The 17,380-nt window shown below is 43.5% G+C and overlaps 2 protein-coding genes across 3 annotated transcripts in view; one reads left to right on the plus strand and one right to left on the minus strand.

The window, feature by feature from the left end:
• Positions 1-17,380, minus strand: part of RASSF4 (Ras association domain family member 4) — a 211,266-nt gene that overhangs the window by 67,075 nt on the left and 126,811 nt on the right. The window lies entirely within an intron of this gene.
• The window catches only part of LOC142663280 (growth-regulated alpha protein-like), a 91,677-nt gene continuing 78,868 nt past the window's right edge, over positions 4,572-17,380 (plus strand). Inside the window, exon 1 of the transcript XR_012851073.1 lies at positions 4,572-4,650. The gene's annotated coding sequence lies outside the window, so the exon portion shown is untranslated. The remainder of the gene's footprint in view (positions 4,651-17,380) is intronic.

The raw sequence follows: 17,380 nt of genomic DNA on the forward strand, positions 1-17,380 counted from the left end.
AGTATAATGCCCCCCATAGCTGCCCCACACAGTATAATGCTCCCCATATCAGCCCCCATATTATGATGCCCCCATATCAGACCCCCATACAGTATGATGCCCCCCATATCAGCCCCCCATACAGGATAATGCCCCCATATCAGCCCCCATATTATGATGCCCCATATCAGACCCCCATACAGTATGATGCCCCCCATATCAGCCCCCCATACAGGATAATGCCCCCATTTCAGCCCCAATATAGTATAATGCCCCCCGCCATATCAGCCCCCCTTACAGTATAATGCCGCCATAGCAACTCCCCATATAGTATAATGCCCCCCATACAGTTTAATGCCACCATATGAGCTCCACATACAGTATAATGCCCCCATATCAGAACCACATACAGTATAATGCCCCCCATTTGGCACACCTTCATAGCGGATTATAACGGGCATACTTGTTGAAGATTTTTAACGGTTTCAAGTCAGGCTATGGAATTGTTTACAGATCCGTCAGGCAATATGTGTTTCAGAGCATTGATTGGTTCCTCATGGAGTGCAGCACCATGGCCGGAATCGTGGCATTCGCGTGGTTGGTGTAGTAATTTAACACTTCTTGAATTGTTTCCCATCATAGTTGCTGTTGAATTATGGGGGACAGGACGTTTAATTCCTCTGTGCTGTTTTGGTCAGACAATGCTAGTGTTGTACATGCCATCAACCATCTTACTTCCTCCACAGGCACTGTAGTGGTTCTGCCTAGACGCCTAGTGTTGCGATGCCTTTAACTCCTTCCCGATATTTGACGTATATTCATACGCCAAAGTCAAGTGAACCCGCTCCATACGATGCTGGTGTCGGCTGTTTGTTACAGCCGGCACTTCAGAGTAACTAGCGGCATCGCGCTCGAGCGCGATCCCGCTCGTTTAACTTGTTAAATGCTACGGTCAATAGCGACCGCAGCATTTAAATCCTTACAAAGAGGGGGGCAACCCCCTCTAACAGCTAATCGCGCCCCCCCCGCAATGCAATCGCAGGGGGGCGATGGTTGCTATGGCTGCCTGGGGGCCTAATGAAGGCCCCCAGGTCCGCCATCTTTGTGCTCCTATTAAGCCCTGCCTCCGGGGCTTAATAGGATGCCTGTCAGAATCACGATATACTGCAATACATTAGTATTGCAGTATATCGTGCATGCGATCTAACGATCGCTGGTTGAAGTCCCCTAGGGGGACTAATAAAAAAAGTTAAAATTAAAAGTAAAAAAAAAACCTTTTCCCATTTCGCCCTAGAGCATAGTAAAAAAATAAATAAACATAATTGGTATTGCCGCGTCAGTAAAAGTCTGAACTATTACAATATATCATTATTTAACCCGCACGGTGAACGCCATAAAAAAAAAAAATTGTAAACGCCGGAATCTCTATTTTTTTGGTCACCTAATCTCCCACAAAAAATGAAATACAAAGTGATCAAAATGTTGAATGTACACCAAAATGCCATTATTAAAAACTACAGCTTATCCCGCAAAAAATAAGCCCTCATACCATTAATCGACGGAAAAATAAAAAAGTTATGGCTCTCGGAATTTGGCGACACAAAATAAATGTTCTTTTTTACACTTAGGTTTTTACTTGTAAAAGTAGTTAAATATAGAAAAAATTATATATATTTGGTATCGCCGTAATTGTTTTGACCCACAGAATAAAGTTAACATGTTGTTTTAATTGCACAGTGAAATCCGTAAAAACGGCGCGCAAAAAACCATAGAGGAATCGCTGTTTTTTTCATTTTCTCCCCCACAAATAATTTTTTCCCCATTTCCTAGAACATTATATGGCAAAATAAATGGTGCTATGAAAAACTACAACTCATCCCGCAAAAATCAAGCCCTCGTAGGACTAGATCGACGGAAAAATAAAGTCGTTATGGCTTTTGGAAAGTGGGGAGGAAAAAACAAAAATTTAAATCTGAAAAAGGGCTGCGACGGGAAGGGATTAAAGTAACATTCAGTTCCAGGCTCGTCACATTCCTGGGGTCTAGCATAGGATTGCTGACGCTCCCTCACACTTCAATTGGCAGGTATTTCCTTCTCTTTGCCCGCAGGTGGAATTCGAAGAGACCAGATGCTCGGATTCGCTTTGGAGGATGCCGGATCTCAGTTGGTCCCACACGTGAGATCTTCACTTGCTCTGTCCACCTGGGCAGCTTACGGTAAAGTGTAGAATGAATGGTTGGAAGTAGTTAGGGATCGGGTTATTTGTCCTGATGCGCAACCTCGTTTGCCGTTTGTGTTAGAGCGGGGGTCTCAAAATCGGCCGGGTAAGTGGGCCACATATATAAAAAATTTGAAGTGGTCGGGCCGCATTACTTTCAAATTTGATACAATACAAAATTATTGTTAATCAATTAGTTATTTGTACTACTATAATAATACTACATTAATACAACACCACATTACTATAATAATAATAATAATAATAATACTAAAATACTATAATACTACAGTACTATAATAATACATTACTATAACAATACTACATTACTATAATAATACCGCTAGGTTTAAACTTATCGGAAATTTGTGAGTTTTCTCCACGTGCTTATTTCAACAATCCAGTTTTCCAGCTTAAGGCTATGTTCACACAGAGTATTTTGCAGGAGGAATATCTGCCTCGAAATTCTGTTTGGAAGTTTGGGGCAGATTTTCCTCTCCCTGCACGCCGATTTTCGCGGAGTTTTTTGCTGCGTTTTTCGCCCGCGGCCATTGAGCACCGCGGGCATAAAACACCGTGAAATACGCTTTCTCTGCCTCGCAATTAAAGTCAATGAGAGGTCAGAGGCGGAAACGCCGAAGATAGGGCATGTCGCTTCTTTTTCCCGCTAGGCAGTTTTACTGCTCGCGGGAAAAAGACGCCGACGCCTCCCATTGAAATCAATGGGAGGCATTTTCGGGCTGTTTTTGACGAGTTTTGTGACGCGGTATCCACGTCAAAAAACTCGTCAAAATACTCCGTGTGAACATAGCCTAAGTGTCGCTAAATGCAGTCCGGCGGCTCAGTTGGCAGCGTTTGGCAGACACACAAATGTCATGATTGGGCAGCCCCTTTTTAGATAGAGCCACAGAGCCCTCTATAGACACTGCCACAGAGCCCTCTATAGACACTGCCACAGTGCACTCAGTAGAAACTGCCACAGTGCCCTCTGTAGATACTGCCACAGTGCCCTCTGTAGATACTGCCACACATCCACAGTGCCCTCTATAGATAATTCCACAGTGCCCTCTTTAGATGCTGCCACAGTGCCCTCTGTAGAGGCTGCCACAGTGCCCTCTGTAGATGCTGCCACAGTGCCCTCTGTAGATGCTGCCACAGTGCCCTCTGTAGATGCTGCCACAGTGCCCTCTGTAGATGCTGCCACAATGCCCTCTGTAGATACTGCCACAGTGCCCTCTGTAGATGCTGCCACAGTGCCCTCTGTAGATGCTGCCACAGTGCCCTCTGTAGATGCTGCCACAGTGCCCTCTGTATATACCGCCACAGTGCGCTCTGTAGATGCTGCCACAGTGCCCTCTGTAGATGCTGCCACAGTGCCCTCTGTAGATGCTGCCACAGTGCCCTCTCTAGATGCTGCCACAGTGCCCTCTCTAGATGCTGCCACAGTGCCCTCTGTAGATAATGCCACACACACCCCTTGTAGATAGTGTCACCCCCCAGTAGATAGCTCCATTGGGGCACCCTCTAGGAGTGGAATCCCCAGCCAGAGCGTTGCCGACGCTTTGACCAGGGATTCCTCTGCTGGAGGAGCCCCTGACCTCACTGTCCATACACAGTGACGTCAGGGGATCCTCCTGGACCGGAATGCGCTGTCAGGGGCAACCCCAGACCCGAGGTCCCAGAGCTAAGAACTAGTATAGGCTCTTCTCCGGAACCCTGGGGAAGCCTCTGATATCCGTGTCCATATATGGAGTCCCGGAGCAGAGCCGCTTCTAGCACTCTGCCTGGGATTCCAGCTCTGCTCCTGACATCACTGTTCATATATGGACAAAGATATCAGGGGCAACTCCAGTGCTGGAATCCCGGACAAAGCGCTAGTAGCGCTCCTACTGGGACTCCAGCTGTGCTCCTGGCATCACTGTCCAGCTCTGGGGAAGCCCTAGACATCGCTGTCCATATGTGGACAGCAATGTCAGGGGATTCCACAGAGTCCCGTAGCAGAGCCTATACTAGCGCTCTGCCCGGGACTCCGGCTCTGGGGAAGCCCCAGACATCGCGTGTCCATATATGGACAGCGATGTCAGGGAATTCCAGAGAGTCCCGGAGCAGAGCCGATACTAGCCGCTCAGTGTCCCCGCGGGCCGCAGAGGACAGCCTCAGGTGCCGCATGCGGTCCGCGGGCCGCATGCTTGAGACCCATGTGTTAGAGTATCTATCGCGCTTGCTCACTCGCAGTGTCTCTGGTTTGTCAGTCCAACGGCGACTCGCCAGGTTTAGCCTTTTTCTTGAAATTATGGGGTTGACCTGATGTGACTAAGTCTTTCTTTATATTGCAGGCATTGAGGGGATAGAAGAAATCTGCGGTAAGGAGGGAGTCGTGGCGTCCCATTTCTTTCCCCATCCTCCAAAAGTTGTTGCGGGTAATACCGGACGTCTGTGATTCACCCTTTAAGGTTTCTCTTTTTACAGCTTTTTTCCTTTCATTTTTTTTGAGCTTTACGGATTTCCAAACTTGTTCCCATGAGTGCGTCTCGTCTAGGGAGTTTATTCGTCTACGTTGCTGTGTTACCTAGTTCGGGGGTTCATTTTCGTATACGTAGATCCAAAATTGTTTTTTTTGGGAGTGGTTGTTGGGTTTTTTGTGTCCCGTGCGGTTTGCCCAGTTCCTATCACTTATCGACAGTAAACCGCTCATAAGGTTTCAGATCTTGGCTGTGTCTAAAAAAGCTTTATTGCATGCTGGTTTTCCGCCTAGCGAATTCGGGACACATTCATTTTGCACTGGCTACGACCGCCAGGGAATTGGGTTAATCTGATAGGTATGGCGTATTAGGCGCTGGCGTTCCGATTGCTTTGGCGCCTATATTCGTCCCGATTTAGTATTGCATTAATTTATCTTTGAATTTGTTTCAGGTTCACATCCCTCAATTTGGATTCTAGGTCACTCGTACATGTTTTGGACAGAAAGCAGAGTGGTCGTAAGACCTGGAGGTTGGGAGGGCAAAAACAATTAATTTTAAGAAGGGCAACTTCCCTAGGATGAGGGCTGCAATTCAGGATATAGACTGGGAAGAACTAATGTCAAATAATGGTACAAACGATAAATGGGAGATCTTAAAATCCACATATTATAGTGCAAAATTTATTCCTATAGGAAACAAGTATAAACAACTAAAATTAAACCCACATGGCTTACACCTTCTGTAAAAAGGGCAATACATGACAAAAAAAGGCCATTTGAAAAATACAAATCTGAGGGTACAGCTGTAGCCTGTGTAAATTATAAAGAGCGTAATAAAATCTGTAAAAAGGTAAATTAAGGACTATAGGTTTATAAAATATAGTTTGTAATTGGATTGAGAATTGGCTCAATGACCGTATCCAGAAAGTTTTGGTCAATGATTCCTACTCTCAATGGTCCCCGGTTATAAGTGGTAAACCCCAGGGTTCAGTGCTGGGACCACTATTATTCAACTTATTTATTAATGATATAGAGGATGGGATTAATAGCACTATTTCTATTTTTGCAGATGACACCAAGATATGTAGTACTGTTCAGTCTATGGAAGATGTTCGTGAATTGCAAGCTGATTTGGACACACAGTGTTTGGGCGTCCACTTGGCAAATGAGGTTTAATGTAGATAAATGTAAAGTTATGCATCTGGGTACCAACAATCTGCATGCATCATATGTTCTAGGGGGAGCAACAAGAGGAAAGTCACTTGTTGAGAAGGATCTGGGTGTACTTGCAGATCATAAACTAAATAGCAGAATGCAATATCAATCAGCTGCTTCAAAGGCCAGCAAGATATTGTCGTGTATTAACAGAGGCATGGACTCGCGGGACAGGGATGTAATATTACCACTTTACAAAGCATTAGTGAGGCCTCATCTAGAATATGCAGTTCAGTTCTGGGCTCCAGTTCATAGAAAGGATGCCCTGGAGTTGGGAAAAATACAAAGAAGAGCAATGAAACTAATAAGGGGCATGGAGAATCTAAGTTATGCAGATTAATAGAATTAAACCTATTTAGTCTTAAAAAGAGACGACTAAGGGGGGACATGATTAATTTATATAAATATATGAATGGCACATACAAAAAATATTGTAAAAATCCTATTCCATGTAAAATCCCCTCAAAAAACAAGGTGAAACTCCCTCCGTCTGGAGAAAAAAAGGTTCAATCTGCAGAGGCGACAAGCCTTCTTTACTGTGAAAAAATTCAATGTATGGAATAGTCACTGCAGGAGCTGGTCACAGCACGGATAATAGATGGCTTTAAAAAAGGCTTAAATGCGGAGCATGACGGCTAAGAGAGATGGACGCTTGAGCTTGCAGCTCAGTCGTAGCAGTGCAAGTAGCAACCTTTTCAGCTTATATTTTGCATGAAAGATGGTGAAGACCGGTAGAGACAAAGGAGGTGACTTACCTGGAACCCCCAAATCGGGGAAAATTCAATCTGATTTGCAGATACTGGACTAAGAGGAATGCACATTCTCCCGCCAGAGCTCTTAAGATGGCGACGGACGCCATTGCAGCTACTGATACGGCGGAGGAGTCTGATGCAGACAGTTTAGCTGACCAACCTGAAGCTTCCTCGGCACAAATCACCAAGTGTTTCCTCAGGAAAACCTTGTTACAAGCAATGCGTCCTGTGCTATCGGAGCTTGCAGATATCAAGACAGAGGTAAAGCATATTGGTCACAGAGTGGAGACCCTGATGATTTAAGAAAAGTGATAAAGGGAGGATCTTGTAAGGCGCTGCTACGTGGCTGTTAGAAAATACTGGCAATGGTAAACGAAATAATTAGAAATGTATCTATTTATTATAAACAATGGTGGCTACGCGTTTCAACGCTGTACCAGCGTCTTCCTCAGGCCATTTACATCACATACAATAGAGCTTCTTATATATCATAGGGTATTTGGGTTCAAAGGAAGGAAAAAAACGCCAAGAAAAGAAAAGGTCAAAGTGTGACCGTGACGTTATAAACGCCATTTACGGTGAAAAATGAAAACAAGTTAATTATCTTAAAAGTGAATAAAAATGATGACAGTAGTAACAATACATTATAAAATAATATATGAGATCTTAATAATAGTAATATACATTCATTGTAGAACAGTTAGAGGAATGACCGGCCAACAGATCGATAAAAGCATACATTATATGAAGATCTATAAAATATGTTTGATAAATAATAATAAATAATAAATAACTTACTTTAAAATGGAAACATAAGAATGGATATATCAGAGGGAAAGGTGGGTGCCGCTGGTTGCCAGGTTACTCAGAGGACGCCGAGACGCGTCTCTGCAGTCTAGGCAACCACAGTGGCTACGGAAGCCGAAAGGAGTCAAAAAGTCACACAGTGCCTAGGCACAAAGTCCCAATTTCCCAGCCACCAGTCAATTAGTCGAAATGTCAGTAAAGGCAGTTAAAACATAACTTTTATTAATGTATCAAACAGACAAACGACACTGAAGGGTTAAAATTGTATCAGAAGACGGCCAGTGTGTAGCAAAGGGTCAATGTGCATGCATCCAGTACAACACTGGACGCAGTGAGAGAAACTTATTCGGCAGCTGCAGACTGCCGTGCATAGAAACAGTTCCCCCGGGTAAAGGCAATAACTGGACCGTCAGTGATATATTAAAATGGCGATAGCCCCCCCGATATGTTTCGCTGCAGAAGCAGCGTCCTCAGGGGATAACACGGGGCTAATGAGCGCGCGTTTTGAAAAATGCTCCCTATATAGACTCGTATGCCTACGTCTGCATGACGTGTGACGGCAACGATTCTCCTCAAAGCCAATCAGGTGGCCACAAAAGACAAGCCCCCACGCCAAAAAGAATGGCATGACAACAAGCCAATAGAACACCGGAATCAGGCATCCAGTCACCACGGAGGCTGAGCGCAAGCGCACATCAGTCACAGTGGGTGATAGTCATTCAGAGAATTCTGTATGCGGGGAGATTGACAGCATGGGCAGCCAATAAGGAGTGCAAAACGGCACCCAATTGGGATAACAAAATCCAAACAAGTGGATACCGTAAAAAGCCTCAATACAGGATGACAGCAAATGCATACAGCACAATATACGTGTCATGCTAGCCGCAGGGAGAACAAATTGCAGCCACACAGCACAACACGCAGAGTCGGCATACGCGAGTGCATAACAATATATTGATTTAACACAATACATCCATTCTAGTCAAATCTAATGGACAAAAACGAATAGTAGGAGAGAGCAGGGATCAGAGCGAGTCGTCTGTTGGATCGATAACAACATCAATAATAATATACATGCTCACCAAGCATAAATAAGGTTAGCTAAGTACACATCAAGACAGCAATGATGATCAGTGTGTCACATAACTGTCAGAACGACAGAGGTATAATAAGGGAAAGTATATTCAGCAGAGAAAATTAATTCAGCAATAAAGGTTAATGATAATAAGAAAAGAGGGTACAGTGCCAACTACAAAAAAGCCATGAAGGTGAACCCCTCATTTAGGCCATTAGGACTCAGAGAACTGAGCCTATGTATCCATCGTGCCTCCTCCTGCAGTAATCTTCTGTCCAAGTTGCCGGCCCTAGGTCCGAGTTTTAATTGCGTAATGCCCCAAAATTGAAGGACCTTGGAGTCGCTCCCATGAAAAGATCTCACATGTCTAGAAATGGAAGTATCCTCTTTCATATTGATACTACTGACATGTCTGGAGATTCGTCTCCTGAGTTGCTGAGTGGTCTTGCCAACATACAGTTTGGGGCAGGGGCATCTGGCAACATATACAACACCAGTAGTTTGACAGTTAATAAAGTGTCTGATGGTAAATTGACAACCATTTAGGGGGTTGGTAAAACATTTGGTCTTGGGCATATATGTGCAGAAGGAGCACCTTCCACAAGGAAAGGAGCCCACCGCAGGAGCTGAGAGCCATGTATCGCGAGGGATGAGTGGTCTAGAATAATGACTCCGCGTAAGAAATTCACGGAGGTTCTTACCGCGTCGAAAGGTCACACTAGGAATGTCCGAAATGGCGTCCACTAAATCAGGGTCAGACCGCAAAATAGCCCAATGCTTCTTTAGAATCCTAGAGATCTGAGTGGAACAAGTGTCAAAATTGCCAATACACCTAATATTGGAACCTCCAGATCTTTCCTCAACATTAGTATTTCTGCCAAAGAGCAGTTCCTCTCTGGGAGTGGCCCTAGCTCTGGCATAAGCTCGGTGTAGTATTTTTTTGGGGTAGCCTCTTGCCGAGAATTTATGGAAGAGGGCATCACATTCTAATTTGAAAGTGTGTTCATCGGAGCAGTTCCTTCTGGCCCTAAGGTACTGACCGATAGGTATCCCCCTCTTGAGTGCTGGTGGATGAAAGCTACCATATTGTAAGAAACTATTGGTAGCAGTCTTTTTTCTGAAGACATTAGTGTGGACACCGCCACCAGAATCCAGAGAAATCTGAAGATCAAGAAAATCAATAGTGTCTTTATGTATGTGGTGAGTGAATTTCATGCCAATGTCATTGTGATTAAGTATATCTATGAAATCATGAAAAAGTGTAGTGTCACCATCCCAGAAGATCAGTATATCATCAATATACCTCCCCCAGAATAGTATATGACACGTGAAAAAAAGTAGGTCTTCATTAAAAATTAAAGTGTCCTCCCACCACCCTAGAAATAAATTTGCATAAGTGGGTGCACAAACTGTGCCCATTGCTGTGCCTTTTACCTGGTGGTAAAATTTACCATCAAATAAAAAATAATTGTGAGTTAATAGAAATTTGAGAAGTGAAAGTATCAAAGTGTTGTGTGCCTGAAATTGTGTTCCCTTAGTGTTCAGAAAGTACTGTACCGCCTTTAAACCCAAATCATGTTCAATATTCGTGTAAAGTGATTCTACGTCAACAGTGGCGATTAAAGTAGTGTCAGTGACATTGATCCCCTGGATTCTGGTGAGGGTGTCCTTGGTGTCCCTCAGAAAAGAAGGTAGGGCTTTAACAAAGGGCGCCAACATTTCATCGACATATGTACTGATGCCCTGTGTCAGATTGTCGTTTCCAGAGACAATGGGTCTCCCAGGAACAGGTCTTGTGTCCTTGTGAATCTTTGGAAGTGCATAGAAAGTTGAAATAGTCGGAGTGGAATTGTACAGGAATTTAAATTCATCTGGAGTAATAAGTTGTCTAGATTTAGCATCATCCAATAGAGAGCAAAGCTCTGATGTAAAGAGATTAGTAGGGTTCCTCTCCAGGATGACATATGTGGATCTGTCATCAAGTAGTTTGTGGACCATGGATGTGTAATAAACACGATCCATGACCACGATGTTGCCACCCTTGTCTGAGGATTTTATAATAATTTCATCATTATTGCACAGTGTGTCTAGTGCAGCCTGTTCCATTTTATTCAAATTATGATTGGTGCCATGTTTGTTGGCTTTAAGTTTCCCCAATTCGGAGCTCACCAATTTGACAAAAACGTCGATATGTGCATATTGTGCAAAGGGAGGGGTCATCTTTGATCGAGGTCTTAGAGACGAAAAAGGGCCTGTGGCTGAACTGATACGATGTTCATTTTCATCAGACAAATCCTCAAGGGCCTGTAAAGTCCTACGTTCACTAAAGTCCATTTGATGTTCATCACTGGTTTTGGTCTTAAAATATTTATGCAATGCCAGCTTCCTGGCGAAAAGATGAATATCCTTAACCCAGGAGAACTCGTCAAAAGCAAATGTAGGAGTATAAGAGAGACCCCTCCGTAAGAGCGACTCTTGATGGAGACTTAACTGTACAGAGGAAAGATTGTAAATCTGTAAATCATCTAAAGTGTCACTGACAGATGTTATTTCGGTTGGTTCCATGGAGTGTGGTGTGTCCCTAAAAAAGGAAAAGCATTCAGGGGGCCACTCATCAAAGAGCTGGTGGACGATGTAGATATAGGGTTTCTCCCCAGAACGTCTACACTTGAAATCGTCCCCATGATATTTGGGGTTGATGGAATATTTGTGGTCATAGTTGTGAAGGAGGGACGAGCCAGAGTGGAGACTGATGGTGTAAAGGAGGAAGAAGAAACTGGATATTGTCCGCTGCGAGGAGAACATGGTGCAGTGAATCTCTGAGACGTGGCAGGTGCTCTCTTCGACGGATTATATTTATTGCCTCTAGTTTTACGTTTTGCTCCTAACCTGTTGTCATCAGAAGATGGTCTCGAATCTTCTGTTCCAGATACGTCAGACTCTGAAATATCCCCTGGTCTATATGTGCGGTTAGGGAATGAAGCAGCTGGAATGCGAGAGCGATAGGTATACACCTGCCCCGTGTCAAAATCCCTGCGATCACGTATATATTTTCGGTGTTTTCTTTCTTTTATCTCTTTTTGTAGATATTCTATATTTTTTTGTAATTTAGACTCACACTCTGCAAATTCAGGAGTAGAACTGAATGTGCGTATTTCTACAATCTCTTTCTCCAATTGTGCACCTATCTTGCTAAAGTCTCTTCTTTCAAACTCCAGCAAGTAATGTAACATACGGGATGAACAGTCACTCAAAATCTGCTCCCATCCCTTCCTAAAGGTGTCATCATTACGGTATGAGTTTGGAATGATATTTATGCGCAGTCCCCTATAAACAATTTTCTGCTGGATGTATGTTTCTAGGCTGGTTATCTCCCAGCAGGAGCGGACATATTGTTTATAAGTTTTCTGCAAATCTCTAAAAGCCGACTGCACGTCACACTTATTCAGAGGAATATTTTCAGTAGAGAAAACAAATGCCGCATCTGATGATAGAACATCAGGGTTTAGGTCTCTAGACAGGAAACCGGCCATAGCAAGCAAGAAATAATAAAGAAAGAAAAACCTTTAATTATGCTGAAAATAACTAGAAGATAGTCAAAATGAACTAATGATGTATAACGAAGACTGAAGTACCGAAGTACAACATAGCGGGGTCCAAATACGGGTGATTAACCCAATTCAATATGAAAAAGCAGAAAGGAGACCCCCAAGTGGCTGGCAGGGATAATTAAACAATGAAGAGAAATGTGCCTAGGCACAAAGTCCCAATTTCCCAGCCACCAGTCAATTAGTCGAAATGTCAGTAAAGGCAGTTAAAACATAACTTTTATTAATGTATCAAACAGACAAACGACACTGAAGGGTTAAAATTGTATCAGAAGACGGCCAGTGTGTAGCAAAGGGTCAATGTGCATGCATCCAGTACAACACTGGACGCAGTGAGAGAAACTTATTCGGCAGCTGCAGACTGCCGTGCATAGAAACAGTTCCCCCGGGTAAAGGCAATAACTGGACCGTCAGTGATATATTAAAATGGCGATAGCCCCCCCGACATGTTTCGCTGCAGAAGCAGCGTCCTCAGGGGATAACACGGGGCTAATGAGCGCGCGTTTTGAAAAATGCTCCCTATATAGACTCGTATGCCTACGTCTGCATGACGTGTGACGGCAACGATTCTCCTCAAAGCCAATCAGGTGGCCACAAAAGACAAGCCCCCACGCCAAAAAGAATGGCATGACAACAAGCCAATAGAACACCGGAATCAGGCATCCAGTCACCACGGAGGCTGAGCGCAAGCGCACATCAGTCACAGTGGGTGATAGTCATTCAGAGAATTCTGTATGCGGGGAGATTGACAGCATGGGCAGCCAATAAGGAGTGCAAAACGGCACCCAATTGGGATAACAAAATCCAAACAAGTGGATACCGTAAAAAGCCTCAATACAGGATGACAGCAAATGCATACAGCACAATATACGTGTCATGCTAGCCGCAGGGAGAACAAATTGCAGCCACACAGCACAACACGCAGAGTCGGCATACGCGAGTGCATAACAATATATTGATTTAACACAATACATCCATTCTAGTCAAATCTAATGGACAAAAACGAATAGTAGGAGAGAGCAGGGATCAGAGCGAGTCGTCTGTTGGATCGATAACAACATCAATAATAATATACATGCTCACCAAGCATAAATAAGGTTAGCTAAGTACACATCAAGACAGCAATGATGATCAGTGTGTCACATAACTGTCAGAACGACAGAGGTATAATAAGGGAAAGTATATTCAGCAGAGAAAATTAATTCAGCAATAAAGGTTAATGATAATAAGAAAAGAGGGTACAGTGCCAACTACAAAAAAGCCATGAAGGTGAACCCCTCATTTAGGCCATTAGGACTCAGAGAACTGAGCCTATGTATCCATCGTGCCTCCTCCTGCAGTAATCTTCTGTCCAAGTTTCCGGCCCTAGGTCCGAGTTTTAATTGCGTAATGCCCCAAAATTGAAGGACCTTGGAGTCGCTCCCATGAAAAGATCTCACATGTCTAGAAATGGAAGTATCCTCTTTCATATTGATACTACTGACATGTCTGGAGATTCGTCTCCTGAGTTGCTGAGTGGTCTTGCCAACATACAGTTTGGGGCAGGGGCATCTGGCAACATATACAACACCAGTAGTTTGACAGTTAATAAAGTGTCTGATGGTAAATTGACAACCATTTAGGGGGTTGGTAAAACATTTGGTCTTGGGCATATATGTGCAGAAGGAGCACCTTCCACAAGGAAAGGAGCCCACCGCAGGAGCTGAGAGCCATGTATCGCGAGGGATGAGTGGTCTAGAATAATGACTCCGCGTAAGAAATTCACGGAGGTTCTTACCGCGTCGAAAGGTCACACTAGGAATGTCCGAAATGGCGTCCACTAAATCAGGGTCAGACCGCAAAATAGCCCAATGCTTCTTTAGAATCCTAGAGATCTGAGTGGAACAAGTGTCAAAATTGCCAATACACCTAATATTGGAACCTCCAGATCTTTCCTCAACATTAGTATTTCTGCCAAAGAGCAGTTCCTCTCTGGGAGTGGCCCTAGCTCTGGCATAAGCTCGGTGTAGTATTTTTTTGGGGTAGCCTCTTGCCGAGAATTTATGGAAGAGGGCATCACATTCTAATTTGAAAGTGTGTTCATCGGAGCAGTTCCTTCTGGCCCTAAGGTACTGACCGATAGGTATCCCCCTCTTGAGTGCTGGTGGATGAAAGCTACCATATTGTAAGAAACTATTGGTAGCAGTCTTTTTTCTGAAGACATTAGTGTGGACACCGCCACCAGAATCCAGAGAAATCTGAAGATCAAGAAAATCAATAGTGTCTTTATGTATGTGGTGAGTGAATTTCATGCCAATGTCATTGTGATTAAGTATATCTATGAAATCATGAAAAAGTGTAGTGTCACCATCCCAGAAGATCAGTATATCATCAATATACCTCCCCCAGAATAGTATATGACACGTGAAAAAAAGTAGGTCTTCATTAAAAATTAAAGTGTCCTCCCACCACCCTAGAAATAAATTTGCATAAGTGGGTGCACAAACTGTGCCCATTGCTGTGCCTTTTACCTGGTGGTAAAATTTACCATCAAATAAAAAATAATTGTGAGTTAATAGAAATTTGAGAAGTGAAAGTATCAAAGTGTTGTGTGCCTGAAATTGTGTTCCCTTAGTGTTCAGAAAGTACTGTACCGCCTTTAAACCCAAATCATGTTCAATATTCGTGTAAAGTGATTCTACGTCAACAGTGGCGATTAAAGTAGTGTCAGTGACATTGATCCCCTGGATTCTGGTGAGGGTGTCCTTGGTGTCCCTCAGAAAAGAAGTAGTTGGCACTGTACCCTCTTTTCTTATTATCATTAACCTTTATTGCTGAATTAATTTTCTCTGCTGAATATACTTTCCCTTATTATACCTCTGTCGTTCTGACAGTTATGTGACACACTGATCATCATTGCTGTCTTGATGTGTACTTAGCTAACCTTATTTATGCTTGGTGAGCATGTATATTATTATTGATGTTGTTATCGATCCAACAGACGACTCGCTCTGATCCCTGCTCTCTCCTACTATTCGTTTTTGTCCATTAGATTTGACTAGAATGGATGTATTGTGTTAAATCAATATATTGTTATGCACTCGCGTATGCCGACTCTGCGTGTTGTGCTGTGTGGCTGCAATTTGTTCTCCCTGCGGCTAGCATGACACGTATATTGTGCTGTATGCATTTGCTGTCATCCTGTATTGAGGCTTTTTACGGTATCCACTTGTTTGGATTTTGTTATCCCAATTGGGTGCCGTTTTGCACTCCTTATTGGCTGCCCATGCTGTCAATCTCCCCGCATACAGAATTCTCTGAATGACTATCACCCACTGTGACTGATGTGCGCTTGCGCTCAGCCTCCGTGGTGACTGGATGCCTGATTCCGGTGTTCTATTGGCTTGTTGTCATGCCATTCTTTTTGGCGTGGGGGCTTGTCTTTTGTGGCCACCTGATTGGCTTTGAGGAGAATCATTGCCGTCACACGTCATGCAGACGTAGGCATACGAGTCTATATAGGGAGCATTTTTCAAAACGCGCGCTCATTAGCCCCGTGTTATCCCCTGAGGACGCTGCTTCTGCAGCGAAACATGTCGGGGGGGCTATCGCCATTTTAATATATCACTGACGGTCCAGTTATTGCCTTTACCCGGGGGAACTGTTTCTATGCACGGCAGTCTGCAGCTGCCGAATAAGTTTCTCTCACTGCGTCCAGTGTTGTACTGGATGCATGCACATTGACCCTTTGCTACACACTGGCCGTCTTCTGATACAATTTTAACCCTTCAGTGTCGTTTGTCTGTTTGATACATTAATAAAAGTTATGTTTTAACTGCCTTTACTGACATTTCGACTAATTGACTGGTGGCTGGGAAATTGGGACTTTGTGCCTAGGCACATTTCTCTTCATTGTTTAATTATCCCTGCCAGCCACTTGGGGGTCTCCTTTCTGCTTTTTCATATTGAATTGGGTTAATCACCCGTATTTGGACCCCGCTATGTTGTACTTCGGTACTTCAGTCTTCGTTATACATCATTAGTTCATTTTGACTATCTTCTAGTTATTTTCAGCATAATTAAAGGTTTTTCTTTCTTTATTATTTCTTGCTTGCTATGGCCGGTTTCCTGTCTAGAGACCTAAACCCTGATGTTCTATCATCAGATGCGGCATTTGTTTTCTCTACTGAAAATATTCCTCTGAATAAGTGTGACGTGCAGTCGGCTTTTAGAGATTTGCAGAAAACTTATAAACAATATGTCCGCTCCTGCTGGGAGATAACCAGCCTAGAAACATACATCCAGCAGAAAATTGTTTATAGGGGACTGCGCATAAATATCATTCCAAACTCATACCGTAATGATGACACCTTTAGGAAGGGATGGGAGCAGATTTTGAGTGACTGTTCATCCCGTATGTTACATTACTTGCTGGAGTTTGAAAGAAGAGACTTTAGCAAGATAGGTGCACAATTGGAGAAAGAGATTGTAGAAATACGCACATTCAGTTCTACTCCTGAATTTGCAGAGTGTGAGTCTAAATTACAAAAAAATATAGAATATCTACAAAAAGAGATAAAAGAAAGAAAACACCGAAAATATATACGTGATCGCAGGGATTTTGACACGGGGCAGGTGTATACCTATCGCTCTCGCATTCCAGCTGCTTCATTCCCTAACCGCACATATAGACCAGGGGATATTTCAGAGTCTGACGTATCTGGAACAGAAGATTCGAGACCATCTTCTGATGACAACAGGTTAGGAGCAAAACGTAAAACTAGAGGCAATAAATATAATCCGTCGAAGAGAGCACCTGCCACGTCTCAGAGATTCACTGCACCATGTTCTCCTCGCAGCGGACAATATCCAGTTTCTTCTTCCTCCTTTACACCATCAGTCTCCACTCTGGCTCGTCCCTCCTTCACAACTATGACCACAAATATTCCATCAACCCCAAATATCATGGGGACGATTTCAAGTGTAGACGTTCTGGGGAGAAACCCTATATCTACATCGTCCACCAGCTCTTTGATGAGTGGCCCCCTGAATGCTTTTCCTTTTTTAGGGACACACCACACTCCATGGAACCAACCGAAATAACATCTGTCAGTGACACTTTAGATGATTTACAGATTTACAATCTTTCCTCTGTACAGTTAAGTCTCCATCAAGAGTCGCTCTTACGGAGGGGTCTCTCTTATACTCCTACATTTGCTTTTGACGAGTTCTCCTGGGTTAAGGATATTCATCTTTTCGCCAGGAAGCTGGCATTGCATAAATATT

This window comes from Rhinoderma darwinii, chromosome 11, assembly GCF_050947455.1.
Source record: "Rhinoderma darwinii isolate aRhiDar2 chromosome 11, aRhiDar2.hap1, whole genome shotgun sequence".
Classification (NCBI taxonomy): Eukaryota; Metazoa; Chordata; class Amphibia; order Anura; family Rhinodermatidae; genus Rhinoderma; species Rhinoderma darwinii.